Raw genomic sequence first — 15,142 nt, 5'->3', positions numbered from 1 at the left:
AAACAAGGCTAGACTGGTTGTACAAGGGTACACACAGATAGAAGGGATCAATTATGATGAAACCTTTGCCCTAGTAGCTCATCTTGAATCCATCAGATTATTCATATCCATTGCTTGTTTTAAAAAATTTAAAATTTATCAAATGGATGTCAAGAGTGCTTTCTTGAATGGTGATCTACATGAGGAAGTTTATGTATAACAACCAAAGGGTTTTGAAGACCCTAAACACACTGATCATGTTTATCGCCTGAAAAAGGAACTCTATGGTTTAAAACAAGCTCCCAGGGCATGGTATGAGAAGCTGACTAAGTTTTTACTAAGTCATAACTTCGTTATGGGGAGTGTTGATAAAACCTTATTTGTTAAGAAATATAATGAACACATACTTATAATGTAAATATATGTTGATGACATTATCTATGGCTCTACATGTTCTAACCTGTCTACTGAGTTTGCAGAGTTAATGAAGTCCAAGTTCGAAATGAGCATGGCTAGAGAATTGAATTACTTCCTAGGTCTGCAAGTAAAACAACTTAAAGACGGTATTTTCATTTCTCAAACCAACTATGCTCTAAACTTCGTTAAGAAGTTTGGTTTTTAAAAGTAAGCATTTTGATACTGTTATAGTACAACTCTTAAGCTATTTAAATATGCAGTAAGTAAGAGCGTAGATCCTAGGTTGTATCGCAGTATGATTGGCAGTTTGTTATATTTAATTACGAGTCGACCAGATATTGCATTTAGCATAGGAATCTGTGTTAGATATTAATCTGAACCTAAGGAATCCCATCTAATTGTTGTCTAGAGGATTATTAGGTATGTCACAAGTACAGTTAATTTAGGTCTATGGTAACCACTTGATACTAATGTTCAATTACCTGGATACTCAGATGCTGATTGGGCTGGGAATGCAAATGATTGAAAATCCACTAGCGGTTGTTGCTTTTATGTTAGGAGTTGTTTGGTTTCCTGGCATATCCATAGTTGAGGTTGAATATATAACAACTAGAAATGCCTGCACTCAGCTTGTTTGAATGAAAAGAATGTTGAACGATTATGGGATTTCGCAAGAAACAATGATTCTATATTGCGATAACTTGAGCGCAATCAATATCTCTAATAATCCCATCTAGCATTCCCATACCAAACATATTAACATTAGGTATCACTATATTCGGGAATTAGTGAAGAGAAAATTATTTCTTTAGACTATGTGCAGACTAAAAACCAACGTGCTGACATATTCACTAAACCACTTGACATAAACAGGTTTTCCAAATTAAAATTGGATATTAGCATGTGTAATTCTTTTTCAAATGTTCATGATTACATGCTTGTTCTATTGTGTATTTTTGTATAATTTTATTTCATTTTAAAATTTGAAAAAAAAATATTTGGATGGACTAAAAATTTTCCAAGATAAACAAATGAAGTATATGCATAAGTATTTTAGACACATTAATAAGGGACTACACCAGATTGATCCATCCCTTTCACCTCCCTCTTTATTTGGTTTTGACTAGTTTACTTTTGTTGGGCTTGTAATAATTAACTTTACTGTGCTTGGTGAGTCTGAATTTTGGACATGTTTAAGTTTGTTTGATGTTGATACTCCTTTTATTATGGCTTAATTTGCTAAATTTCACACTCTTTCTTTCTCTCTTCACTTATTAGCTACCACATTCACATATTTTTATCTTTTCTTCCTTTGTCATTTTGTGACAAAAAGGGGGAGAAATTGGGTATTTGATTGCTTATATCTTAATTTGTTTTAAGATTATGTGGTTATTTAAATGAGATATGGAGATGTGGATATGCATGTACTATGTGGAAAAAGATTTTTTTTTTTGGAAATGTATATGTATCTCTTAATACAGGTCTCTACTGAGCGTAAGTTGAAGGGGAGTTGATTGAGGGGGAGTTTTGTGGTTGTTAGATTTTGTTTGAACTGAGTAAATCTGTGTATTAGAATAGATTAATCTTCTGTAAGTTGGTTTTGTCACAATTTGACAAAGGGGGAGATTGTAAGTGCTAAGTTGTAAATATAGCACCCTGAGTTGTCAAATTTTGTTGTGCCAAAACACTTCAATATGGTTGACTTGTTTTGATAGATGGAAAGTTCACCTTCAAGTTCAAATTGATGGAAAGTTCACCTTCATTTGAAGATGAGCGCGGTGTTATTTACATCGACATTATATGTGCTACAAGTACGCATGTTCAATTACAACAACAAGTTGAAGTTCATCAAGTCGAGGTACTCAAGCACAAGTGCATCATTACTTCAATCCTCAAGCTTAAAGTTCAAGCTTATGTTAAAGCTCAAGATCAAGTCTTCAATTTAAGCTCAAGTACACTACTTCAAGCTCAAGTCACAAGAACAAGCTCAAGTACTTTTATTCAAGTCTCATGACACAAGTTCGAGAAAAGTTCAAGAATTCAAGGTCAAGCTTCATGTGCTTCAAAGTGTTCTATTTACCAAAGCGACCGATGGTTCAATTTCAATTCTCATATTTAAGGCATACACGACCCTAGAAAGACATTAGGATTAGGTCATTAACATTGTGTGTTTAATTTGGGTCATTTTACTTAATTTAGGCTTTGCTTTGACTAGTCCTAGTCTTGGTTCGACTAGTCTAGGCACTGGCTCAACCAGTTTAGGTTTTTCTCGACCAGTCCAGGTTTAAATTCAAAATTTAAAATTTTTCTGATAGGTCCTCGACCAGTCGTGGAGTCTGGTTCAACCATCGAGTGTGACTCGACTCGAACTCCAGTAATGCGATTTTTATTCACTCAACCAGTCGAGGGTCTGTTTTATCTGATCGCGCTAGAAAATTTGAAATGTCGTTCGACTAAGACCAGTCGAGCCAAACCCAGGACTAGTCGAGGGAACCGATTTGCAACCTATAAATAGTGGACATTTATTAGAATTTATCATTCATTCCAAGCCAATTCAAGCCACCACTCTGAGAGATAAGTCCCCACTATTAAGAAGCTATTGTGAGGTATTTAAAATTTATTTTAATAGCTTTTAGTTATTTAATTTCTTGATCTCTTGATTCCATTCTATTTGATTTAAAAAGAAAATTTTGATTTAACCCTTTGTGAGATCGAAGAAATTGAATCCAAGTAGCCTAAGGTTGGATTTAATTTAAAATTCATTTAGACGTAGAAACCCTTCTTCTGTGATATTGAACATTGAACATCTTCATCTACAAAGAAGCAATTCTATTGGCTACATCGAAGAACATTCTTCAAATAAGTATTTATTTTATGTATTTTTGGTTCGTGAGATTCAGCCAGGAAAATCTCTATTTGTGGTTTTGACTGAAATCAGCCAGGAAAATCTCAATGTGGGGTTTTTTTTATTGTGTAAGCCCATTGAAAAACACATCTGTAAAGGTTTTAAGGTAAACCTTGGAAAACCTTCTTTCTTAGTGGAAGCCAATATCCTGTGGGTGTGGATATTGGGAGTGGAGTAGTTGTGTGGCTGTTTCAGAATAGTTGGTGTACACACACGAACCACTATAATTCCTGGAGTTGTGGTGGATGGTTGTATTTGTTTATGTGTGTGAATGATATAATCTATTTTATGCTTTTGTGGTGAATGTTCTAATGGCTAGGATTATTTCTTTTGCCTCTATTTCAGTTTGAGTTATTGATACTCACAAACATTCTGGAAATCAAGTTGTCCTACCATAAGCCATTAGTTTTTGGTGTAAGGTTGTCCTTAGAACAACGTTTGTATCAACCTCTCAATGCTTGTGCATTTGAGGTTACTTTATATTTCTGCTATCTATGTTATATTTTCACATTTTATTTTTTATTTGGCATATTCCTATTCACCCCCCCCTCTAGGACTTGGAGCTCGCCCTTTTCAATAAGGAATAGTGGGACTTCCAGGGTCTTTGTATTTGGGTATGACCCTTTGTTGAATGATAGCGCTCACTTTCTCAGTAAGGATGACCTTTTTGTGCACATTTAATTTCCTCTTTACAGTGCACAAGTCCTTGAGATATTTAACATATGATGGAATTTATCTAATGCCATTAAGCAGAGGAATATTGACAGTAACATTTTGAAGCACATCCAACACTTCTTGATATTTTGTGGGGACAGTTGGGTTTCGAAGTATAGATGGGAACTGAACTGGAGGTTCATATGATTTAGTCTCTGTCCTTTTGTTGTTGCAGCTCTTGAACCATAGCCGATTCATCATTTTCTTGAGATGGTGGCTCATCTTCCGGTATTTCTATTGGTTACATTATCTTATTATTGACTTCTTTTCCACATTTTAAGGTAATGATGGTCTTAGCTTGTTTATGATGTAACTCACTTCGATTTGAGTCTCCAATGAAATGTGTGTTTCTAGGGTTTGGCACAGGTTGAAAAAGAAGGGTGTCTTTTTCCCTAGCATTTAGTTGAGTCTCAATCCTAGCCACGACTATCTTTAATTCTTGATTTGATTGGATTAGAGATTGATTCATTTGAGCTTGAGAGTTCATGAATGCGGTTAATGCATCCTCCATAGATGATCGCTTTGGCAGGGGCACATATGGTGCATTGTTAGATGCCCCAAAGAAGTTGTTTTGTGGAGGCATTTGAGTTGCATTGGGCACATTAATTTGTGGTCCATTCCTCCAACTAAGATTAGGATGGTTACGCTAATTTGGATTATACGTGTTTCCTATTGGTTGCATAACTGACCTTTGGTAGTTATTTATAGCATTTGCTGCCCATGCTCATATATAATATCTTATACAACTAGGATTGTTGGACAATCGTTTATGTCATGGTCTGCACCACGACAAATGCTACAAAAATTACCTAAGGAAGTGTTTGCTTTAACCATATCAACCTTCTCAATTTTCAAGGCTTCAACCTTTCTAGCTAATGTAGCAAATTTTGTATTAAGTTCGTCTTCCTCTCTTAGGATGTACATCCTCGTTTTCTCTCTAAGAATGGGTCTAGTTTGGTTTGGTTTAGTAGAGACATCCCATGTCTGCATATTCTCTGCTAACATGTAGAGAAAATCCCAAGCCTCATTATGATCTTTGTCAAAAGCGATTCCACCACACATCATCTCCATAAACTGATGGGTATCCATGGTAAGCCCCTTTCGGAATGCATTAATCACGTGCCATGGTTTATAACCATGATGTGGACAAGTAAGTAGAAGGTCTTTGAAGCACTCCCAATCTTGGAAAAACAATTCATTCCCCTTTTGGGAGAATGATATGATTTCTTGTTTTAGTGCATTTGTTTTGTGATCGGGAAAGAACTTTTTCAAAAACTCTCTACTTAAGGCTTGCCATGAAGTGAGGGTATTAGGTCTTAGAGAGTTGAGCCATACTTTGGCACGATCCTTTAGGGAAAATGAGAATAACCTAAGCTTAAGTACATCCTTATTGCCATTGTTTACTTGTAATGTTGCAATCACTTCCTCAAAGTCCTTGAGGTACAAATAGGGGCTTTCAGAATCCAAGCCATGAAATTTAGGAGTCAATTAAATCACAATTGGTTTAAAATCATTGTTCCCTGTTTGAGCAGGGAACACTATGCAAGATGGTAAAGTTGATCTCTCAGGGTGTAAACGTTCACGTAAAGTCTGTGGTTCGTTTAACACATTCTTATGAACTTCATTCTCATCCTCAAGAGGAGGATTACATTGATTTTCACTGTTTTGATTTATAGTTGGATCTGAAAAATTTGAATTTGGATTATCAATTAGGTCTGCCATGGAATCTAAGTGATGTTGAGTGCCTCTCCTAAGTAAATGATCAAGGCCTAAAACTAGTCCGCCTTTAGAGGAGAGTTGATTGTTTTGATCCCTACTCCAATGGGACATAAACTATCCACACCACACGACAAATACCATTAATTCAAATAGCAAGTATGATACTTAAAATAAAATTAAAAACTTAACCAACAACCCAGGTGGCTGAGCAGACTATGAGGGTTCAATCCACAAAGCAAAATAAACAACAACCCAAGCGGCAGATCCAACCATAAGGGTTCAATCCACAAAGAAAAATAAATAAAAAGAAAATAAAAAATGCAGAAAAAAATAAATAAACTATGCTAATCTAAAAAATAGATTCAATGGATGATCTTTGTGATCAAATGACAACTGTAGGACAACCATATCACTTGGGTGATGAAATCCCAAGCAGGGCAACCTTATGTCACAGTTAGTGCTTTAAATACCCAACTGAATTTACTTTCAAAGAAAAATAAAAAATCAACAGAAATTTTGAAGGGTTTAGAAGAGAACTTACCTTAGAAAAGAACTTACCGTAGCTATCTTGCACTGATCTAATCTATCTTAGTCTCTCCTCAGCAACGACGCCAAAAACTTGATTGCTTGTCTCAAAGTGTAAAGGTTCGTAAGTAATGTCCTGTGAATACAGGGTCGATCTCACAGGGAGATGAATTATAAGAAGGAGAAAATCAAATGCAAAATAAATTAAGTAATAAAAACTAAACTGATGATTTGATTTTGAGATTTTTGAATGGATGTAATTCAACTGAATTAAAACAACACCCAATCTTCAAAGTTCCACACATAGGTTAATGTTTGAAAATCATGATGACTTGGATAACACAACTAGGATCCAAGCACTATGGTCGGCCTAATCATAAAATAAAATAGTTTAAACATTTTAAATAAATGATATAAAACATTAGAAAATCATGGATTTGCACCATTGATATATATTCTTAAGCACTAGTGATTTTAAGCATTTAATATCCATGAGATAATGAATCAAAGAAATGTAACAGGTTGAGAACCTCTCCTATCTATGAAATCTAATTGATCCAGGGTAAGCCTATCCATTAATGTGGATCTCATATGATGGAACATATGGATCTCATATGAGGATAAAAAACTAAACCTAAACAATTGATAACATGCATATACCATTCTTCTCATCATTAAAATAATCAATCATCATAACTATAAAAGCATTAAATCAATGTGCTTCCCTTCTATCTTGGGCTAGAGAGAAGGTAGAAAAACATAATTAAATTGCAGAAATAACAAGCAATAAGAAAGAATAAAAAGCTTGTAGAAAAAATAAATAAATTAAAACTATGAAACTTTCCAAAAATCCTATATAAAACTCTCTAAAAACCTTAAATATTTCGTTAAAATGCCTTGAATGATGCTTAGGAATGCCTTGGGATGCCCTATTTATATGTGGGGAACTCCCTCTTTCAAACAAAATTTTTAAAAAAAATCAGAAACTGCTCACTCCACGTAGGCTCCATGTAAACCCTTCAATGTCATCGAACAACCTTCGATGTCATCTAAGACTAGCTTCAATGTCATCAAAACTGTTTTGATGAATCTAAGACAACATCCAATTTGTCTAGCAACTAAACTTGATTTTCTTGTAATTCTTCGATGTCATCTAAACTCAATTTCTGTGAATTTATGCACTAATTTCTGCACTTCCTTCCTTTTCCACTTGGTTTTCTTGATTAGGGTCTTAAAATCTTCAATCTTGGTCTCCAAAAGTCCATTCTTTTACTTAGTGATTCTTGAGCGTAAAATCCACACTTTTAACATTCTTTTCAATCTAAGCTCTTAAACTCACCTTGTAACACAAACATGTATAAAATATACCATTAAGCATTATCATGTTCATAAAATTAAGATATAAATGGGGGAAATATGTAATATTTGATACTTAATAGACCATTTCCCCAATCCTTTGGGAGTATTTATAGCAGTAGACTATGTCACTAAGTGGGTTGAAGCGATCCTATGCCGGAATAGTGATTATAAAATGGTCATAGGATTCTTAAAAGAAAATATCATTTCTCGGTTCGGAACGCCTTATGCCATCATTAGTGATGGAGGTTCACACTTTTGTAATAGGTCATTAAAGAACTTAATGAAAAATATGACATCTCTCATAAAGTGAGCACTCCATATTGAAATGGCCAAGCTATATGTCCTAGAGGGGGGTGAATAGGACTATGCCAAATTAAAAATAAATACAGTGGAATATAAAACAAGGAATAGATAGCACTATACACCATTCACAATATAGGAATGGAAAACAACTTAAAATAGAGAAATTTAAACAAAAATTGTTTTATGGACAACCTTACACCAAAAATCAAAGTTTATGGTAGGACAACCTTATTTCTAGAACAAATAGAGAAACTGAAGCTCAGTAATAAAGAGAGCAAAAATATAATGCTGAAATGTAAATCTAAATTATTACAACATTCCTCACTGAGCTTGAAATGAAATGATTATAACATTCACATTCAAACATACATTCCACAATTCTGAATGATAAAAGATAGGAAATATAAATCACACATCCACAACACAAAGAATTATAGTGGTTCGCTTGTGTGTTCACTAACTGTTAAACAACAGCCACACAGAATGCTACTCCACTCCTAATATCCTCACACAGGGGATATTAGCGTTCACTATCAATTAGGTTTTCACAGGTTCACCCAAAACCTTCACAATTGTGTCTTTTTCAAAGGGCTTACACAATTCAAAAACTCTTACTTCTGAGTTTTCTAGCTCTCCTCAGATAACCAACAACTTTGAGATTTTTCTGGCTTAACCTCAAATAAAACCAAACAATGTAAATTACACAAATTGTAAAATACCTTATTTTCTCCTTCGTTGTAGCAGTCCAGAAGAACCAAGTCAGAGTAGAGATTTAAATGTCAAAGTTCAATGTCTAATACTCACTATATAATGGTTATAGGTTCTAATAGATTTTAAATTAAGACAAAAGGGCTAGCTCTAATTGATTTTGATTCCAGAAAAAGGATAACAACAATTCCTCTTTTCAGATTAGATTGGAATGCAAGAAACAAAATCAATTAACAAAGCTAAAGAAAGAGAATATTAAGTATGCACACTTAGCTTAAATGGAGCACCAACTTATCTCTCAGAAGACCGAATTAAATTAACTTGAATTACTTTTTTTTTTCAATAAAATAATTCTAAGATTTGTGCTCTATTTATAGGTGAGCAAATCATGTCTTCGACTGGTCTAAGGACCTCTACGACTGGTCATAGAACCAATAGATATTTGAAAAATTCGGGCGCGATAAGATTTGGTAGTTTTACGACTGGTCGTAGGTGGTCTACGACTAGTCGTGTGTCTCCTCCGACTGGTCGTAGGTTTCACACGACTAGTCGAAACAAGTCGAATTTCAGCGCTGTACATTGAGTTGTAGCTCTACGACAGGTCGAAGATACAGTCAAAACTGTACCTACGACTGGTCGAACAGTTCCCAGGACTAGTCGAAGCCTAACAGAAAATTTTTGATTTTTGTAACAAACTTACGACTGATCCAGGAATTTCTTAGACAGGACGAATCAGTGCTAGGACTAGTCGAACAAAGTCTAGGACTAGTCTTAGAACAGACCAAAGTTACTTATAGAAAACATATGAATTATGTATCCAAAATAACCTACTCTAAAGGTCAACCTAAGGTCAGTCATACCTCAATAGTGAAGTAAGGACATTGAAACTTTAGAGACGAGTGACTGTTGAAAGTAATGGAGCTTGAAGTCTTGATGGAGCTCAAACTTGAAAGCTTCTTGAGATCTTGAGGTAGAACATGAAAGCATCTTGAGATTCTTGACTTATGAACAGTGCTTGTCAACCTAAGTTGATCTTGAGTAGAGCATTTTTCCACAGATGCAAGCTTTATAACAGTGTCTTTGGCACCACAAATTTGACAACACAAAGGGCTATAAGTTATGGCACTTACAATCTCCCCCTTTGTCAAATTAGTGACAAAACACACTTTCAAGATATGTTACATAACACAGAATATCTGATTAAAGAATCATGCACCAGTTATTATCAATCAGCATCCTACAGACTTGTAAATGAATATTCAGTCCACCTCTACACATACTCCCCCTGAGTAACATACTCATAAAACAATATACAATACAATGCTACTCCCTTCTCATGACAACATCCATATCCATAACATATCCATACTCCCCCTTTTTGTCACAATATGACAAAGGAAGCACAAAACAGATAGCTGATGAGAAATAATCAATGAGAAATATGAGAGGTAACTAGTCAAGATATGAGAACATAGCATAAGCAACACACATAATTCATAGACTGAGGTAAGTTAAAGAGAGTGACAAACTCAAAACAAGTTGGAGTAATAAAGTTATTACAAACTAGTAAACTAAAAAATACTAATTTGACCCAGATGAAGGAGTAGGAATGGAAGGATCAAGTTGATGCATGCCTTTGTTCAAGCGCCTAAGATATTTACGCATATATTTAAACTGTAAATCATGGGCAACAGACATGTTTTCCATCTTAACATTTAGATTCTCAACTTTATCTTCCAATGCACTCAGATGTGCATCAAATGAAGAAGACTCATAATCTAGATCATTTGTAGAATCGGACTCAAGCTCTTCAAAAATATCATCCATGTTAATATCATTAGGAGGAAGATCGCCAGCTTCTTCCTCATGTACAGCTTCAGCACCACCAACACCATCACCTTGGGCAGGAAGGTAATCTAGTTTCATCTTATTGACATTGGAATTGTTAAATATCAGATGATGGATAGGGGCCTCTCCAACCGGCATGTCGACTGACATATATGTAGCCAACACAGTCATCAAATATCCAAAAGGAATGTCACTATGACCAGGATGGAGATGAAACTGAATGATGAAGTGACAAATCAAGGATGGTAAACAAATGTTAACACCTCTAACAACAGAATGAAGAATACAAACCATGAAGGACGTCAATTCAGATTTGTTACCCGACTGAGGATATAAATTAGACACAAAGATTTTGTGAAGAATTCTGTATTTGGGTAACAAATACCTTGAGGGAAGCGCATTCCCTTTATGCGTCCATTGTACATCCAAATTGCATAAGTCATTAGTCAGCATATATTTTTCAGCGACAGAGGGTTTATCATATAAAGTATGGATAGGGATACCCTCATCATTCACTAGAATATCTATAAGGGCTGAAATCAAATGTTGATCAACTTCAAAAGGCCCTTCTCTTGTGGAGATAGAAAAAGTTAAATTTTCCAGTGAGAAAGCACATATGCATGCAAACATGGATTGGGCAATGGACCGGTATGCTGGCCCACCCCAAAGCAATAAGTTATTCCAACCTACAGATTGAAGCATAGGAAAAATTTCAAAAGGAGCAACATGATTAATATCAACTGGATGCTCAATAATAACATTACGCAAACGAATGTCCCGAACATAAGATGGATCGTCCTCAGGAGCCCTAAGCTGACTCTTACTGATAGGGGCTGATCTGGAAGAAGAAGACGGACCATGGGACGTTGATTTTCTTCCTCTAGAAGCCATATGCAACAATGATTTCAAGAATATAAAAAGTTGCAATGGATTGAGAAATGAGTTTTCTCAAATAAGATTTTTCAAAAGAAAATCCCTAAATCTCAACTAAATTCGAAATAGACAACTCCAAGAGAGAAATAGAAGCAATCTAAATACAAATCTACAAGCAAAATGCAAATGGAGCACTAACCTTGAATATTTTGGAAGATGGGTTCGACTAGTCGTGGGTCGGCTCGTTGGAGAGTGAAGTTGAAATGAAGAAGAAAGTGATTTCCCCCAAATTTTAAGTGAATCCACGCGATTCACGACTGGTCATGGGTATACATGATTGGTCGTATCACGACTGGTCGTGAATACTCACAACTGGTCGAGTACAGGCCAAAAAATCTGATTTTTACAAATTTTCAAAATTTGAAAACTAAACTAGCAAATATATATAATATGATACAAATAGGTATAATTAATCATTTTAAAATGCACATGCCGAGATCAAATTTCATTTTGTTAAACCTGCTTTTGTCGAGCGGTTTAGTGAAAATATCAGCACGTTGATTCTCGGTAGGAATATATTCCAGAGATATAACCTTTTCTTCAACTAATTCCCGAATATAATGAAATCTAATATCAATGTGCTTAGTACGAGAATGCTGAATTGGATTTTTTGAAATATTTATGGCACTGGAATTATCACAATATAATAACATAGAATCCTGTTTAATTCTATAATCACTTAGCATATGTTTCATCCAAACAAGCTGTGTACACGCATTACCAGCTGCGATATATTTAGCTTCAGCTGTTGAAAGTGATATAGAACTTTGTTTCTTGCTAAACCAAGAAACTAAACAGTTTCTGATATAAAAACAACCACCACTGGTTGATTTTCGATCATCAAGATTACCAGCCCAGTCAGCATCCGAGTACCCAGCTAATTGAACACTAGTCTCATGAGGATACCAGAGACCAAGATTAACAGTACTTGCGACATATCTTATAATCCGCTTGACAGCAGTCAAGTGCGACTCTTTAGGTTCAGACTGATATCTAGTGCAAATACCAACACTTAGAGCAATATCAGGTCTACTAGTAGTTAAATACAATAGACTACCAATCATACTCCGATATAATTTCGGATCCACATTTTTACCTGCAGAATCTTTTGAGAGTTTCAAGGTTGTACTCATAGGAGTATCAAAGTTCTTACCATTCTCAAATCTAAATCTCTTAATCAAGTTCATAGCATATTTAGATTGAGAAATGAACATTCCATTAGGTTTTTGTTTTACTTGTAACCCGAGGAAATAATTCAATTCCCCAACCAAGCTCATTTCAAACTGAGATTTCATCAAATCTGCAAACTCAATAGTCATGTCAGTACAGGTAGATCCATAAATAATATCATCAACATAGATTTGTACTAATAAGATGTAATCCTTATATTTTTTAATAAACAAAGTTTTATCAACACATCCCATTTGAAAATTATGGCTTAATAAAAACTTTGTTAGTTTCTCGTACCATGCCCTAGGAGCTTGTTTTAAACCGTAAAGTGCCTTTTTAAGACGATACACATGATCCGCATTTTTGGGGTCTTCAAAACCCATTAGTTGTTTAACATAAACTTCCTCATGTAGATCACCATTTAAAAATGCACTTTTCACATCCATTTGGTAAATCTTAAACTTTCTAAAACACGCAATGGATATAAAGAGTCTGATTGATTCAAGACATGCTACTGGTGCAAAGGTTTCATCATAGTCAATACCTTCAATTTGAGTGTAAGCTTGTACCACTAGCCTAGCCTTGTTTCTAATTATATTGCCAAGTTCGTCAGACTTATTTTTGAAAATCCATTTGGTTCCAATGATGTGTTTATCTTTAGGTCTAGGTACGAGATAACAAACATCATTTCTCACAAATTAGTTAAGTTCTTCTTGCATCGCAACAATTCAGTTTTCATTAGCAAGAGCTTCTTTTACGTTAGATGGTTCTATCTGGGATGTAAAATATACATAATTACATATATCTTCAAGTTGTCTACGGGTACGAACACTAGTGAGAGGGTTTCCAAGAATCTGTGTGGTTGGATGATCTTTAACAGTCCTTAGTTCTGAATCAGTCTGATTAGATGAAGTATCAGGTTTATCAATTACAAGAACTTCATCATTATCTGAACTTGAGACAGGTGTGCTTAAGTGATCATCAATGACCACATTGATGGACTCTTAAATCACACCAGTCCTTTTATTCAGAACCCTATAAGCGCGACTGTTTAAAGAGTATCCTAAAAAGATCCCTTTATCACTCTTCGTATCAAAATTTCTTAGATTTTCACGATCTCGTAAAATATAGCACTTGCTGCCAAAAAATCGAAAGTATTTGACAGTAGGCTTTTTATCAAAACATATTTTGTAAGCCGTTTTATTATTACCTTTACTAGTATAAACCCGGTTAATAATATAGCAAGCTGTATTGACTGCTTCAGCCCAAAGGTTCTTAGAGAGCTTCATACTATTCAACATGACATTATTCCCTGGTCGCTACAAAACTTCTCAAAACCGCTATTCTCAAATTCAGATCCATGATCACTACGAATCTTACTGACTTGAGAACCTTTTTCAGTTTGAATCCTTTTGAGAACCTTTTTCATCTTCAAAGGTTTCTGATTTGTCCCTTAAGAAGACTACCCATGTATATCTGGTAAAGTCATCTACAATTACCAAGATATATCTTTTGCCACCTCGACTTTCCGTCCTGGTGGTCCTATTAGGTCCATATGGAGAAGCTCGAGTGGTCTTGATGTGGTATTGGAATTCACCTTTTTGTGTGAGTTCCTTGTTTGTTTGCCAATTTGGCATTCACCACATATTTTATCTAATTTTTGTAGTTTGGGTAAACCTATTATAAGTTCCCATTTGCTCAATCTATATAGATTTTGGTAGTGTACATGTCCAAGACGTTGTGCCATAAGTCAGTCTCGTCTGTATGGACCATGTAACATGATTGAATAGATGAGCTGGTGTAACGCCCTGAAATTCGGGGGTCGAGCATAACTCAGCTCCCGAGTTTCAAAACATCACTTATGCAACATATTGAATGATGGATGTATGTTGTCTGTATGAGTGCATAAAATATGGAATAGATTAAGCCAAACTGCAAACATAATTCAGGGATAAGTGAAGAATGCAAGCGGAAGACTTAAAGAAATATAAGTGTACATGTGTAAATCCCTGAAATACATATACATACCAGGTCGTGTTACAAGTGTTACTATCAAAATTACAAGTATTAAATTACATCATTTAAACCCAAAAGAAATCCCAACATCCCGCATCAGAACAAGGGTCACTAGAACCCTTCTGAAAACTGCATAAAAGAGAAAGCAGCCTCATCATCCTCAATCTCCCGCTCTGCCTTAGAGGTCTCATCAACATCTGCAGCTAAGACAGAGTCTGGTGGGTGTTTAAACACCGTCCCAGAACGTGAGAATGAGTAATCAACTCAGTGGAACAATAAAGCAAATGTTAACATGTTATCAATTCAATCAAGCAGTAATGACAAAGCAGGATAATCAAACATGTCCTAAGTACTCTTGTTAATGCAAGGATGTATGTAGAATGATGTGTGCTCTCATGCGTACACCCTCAGCATCTTCATCTTACGTTACGCATGACATCACCTCAAAGTGTGCCACGTCTACAAAGCACATGCAAATGCGGTGCATGAATATGATTACCAAGTTATTATTAGTCCTTTTCATATAGCAGGATTGGGAAGCTAAGG

Source organism: Magnolia sinica, chromosome 14, assembly GCF_029962835.1.
Source record: "Magnolia sinica isolate HGM2019 chromosome 14, MsV1, whole genome shotgun sequence".
NCBI lineage: Eukaryota > Viridiplantae > Streptophyta > Magnoliopsida > Magnoliales > Magnoliaceae > Magnolia > Magnolia sinica.
This window is presented reverse-complemented; position numbering follows the sequence as displayed.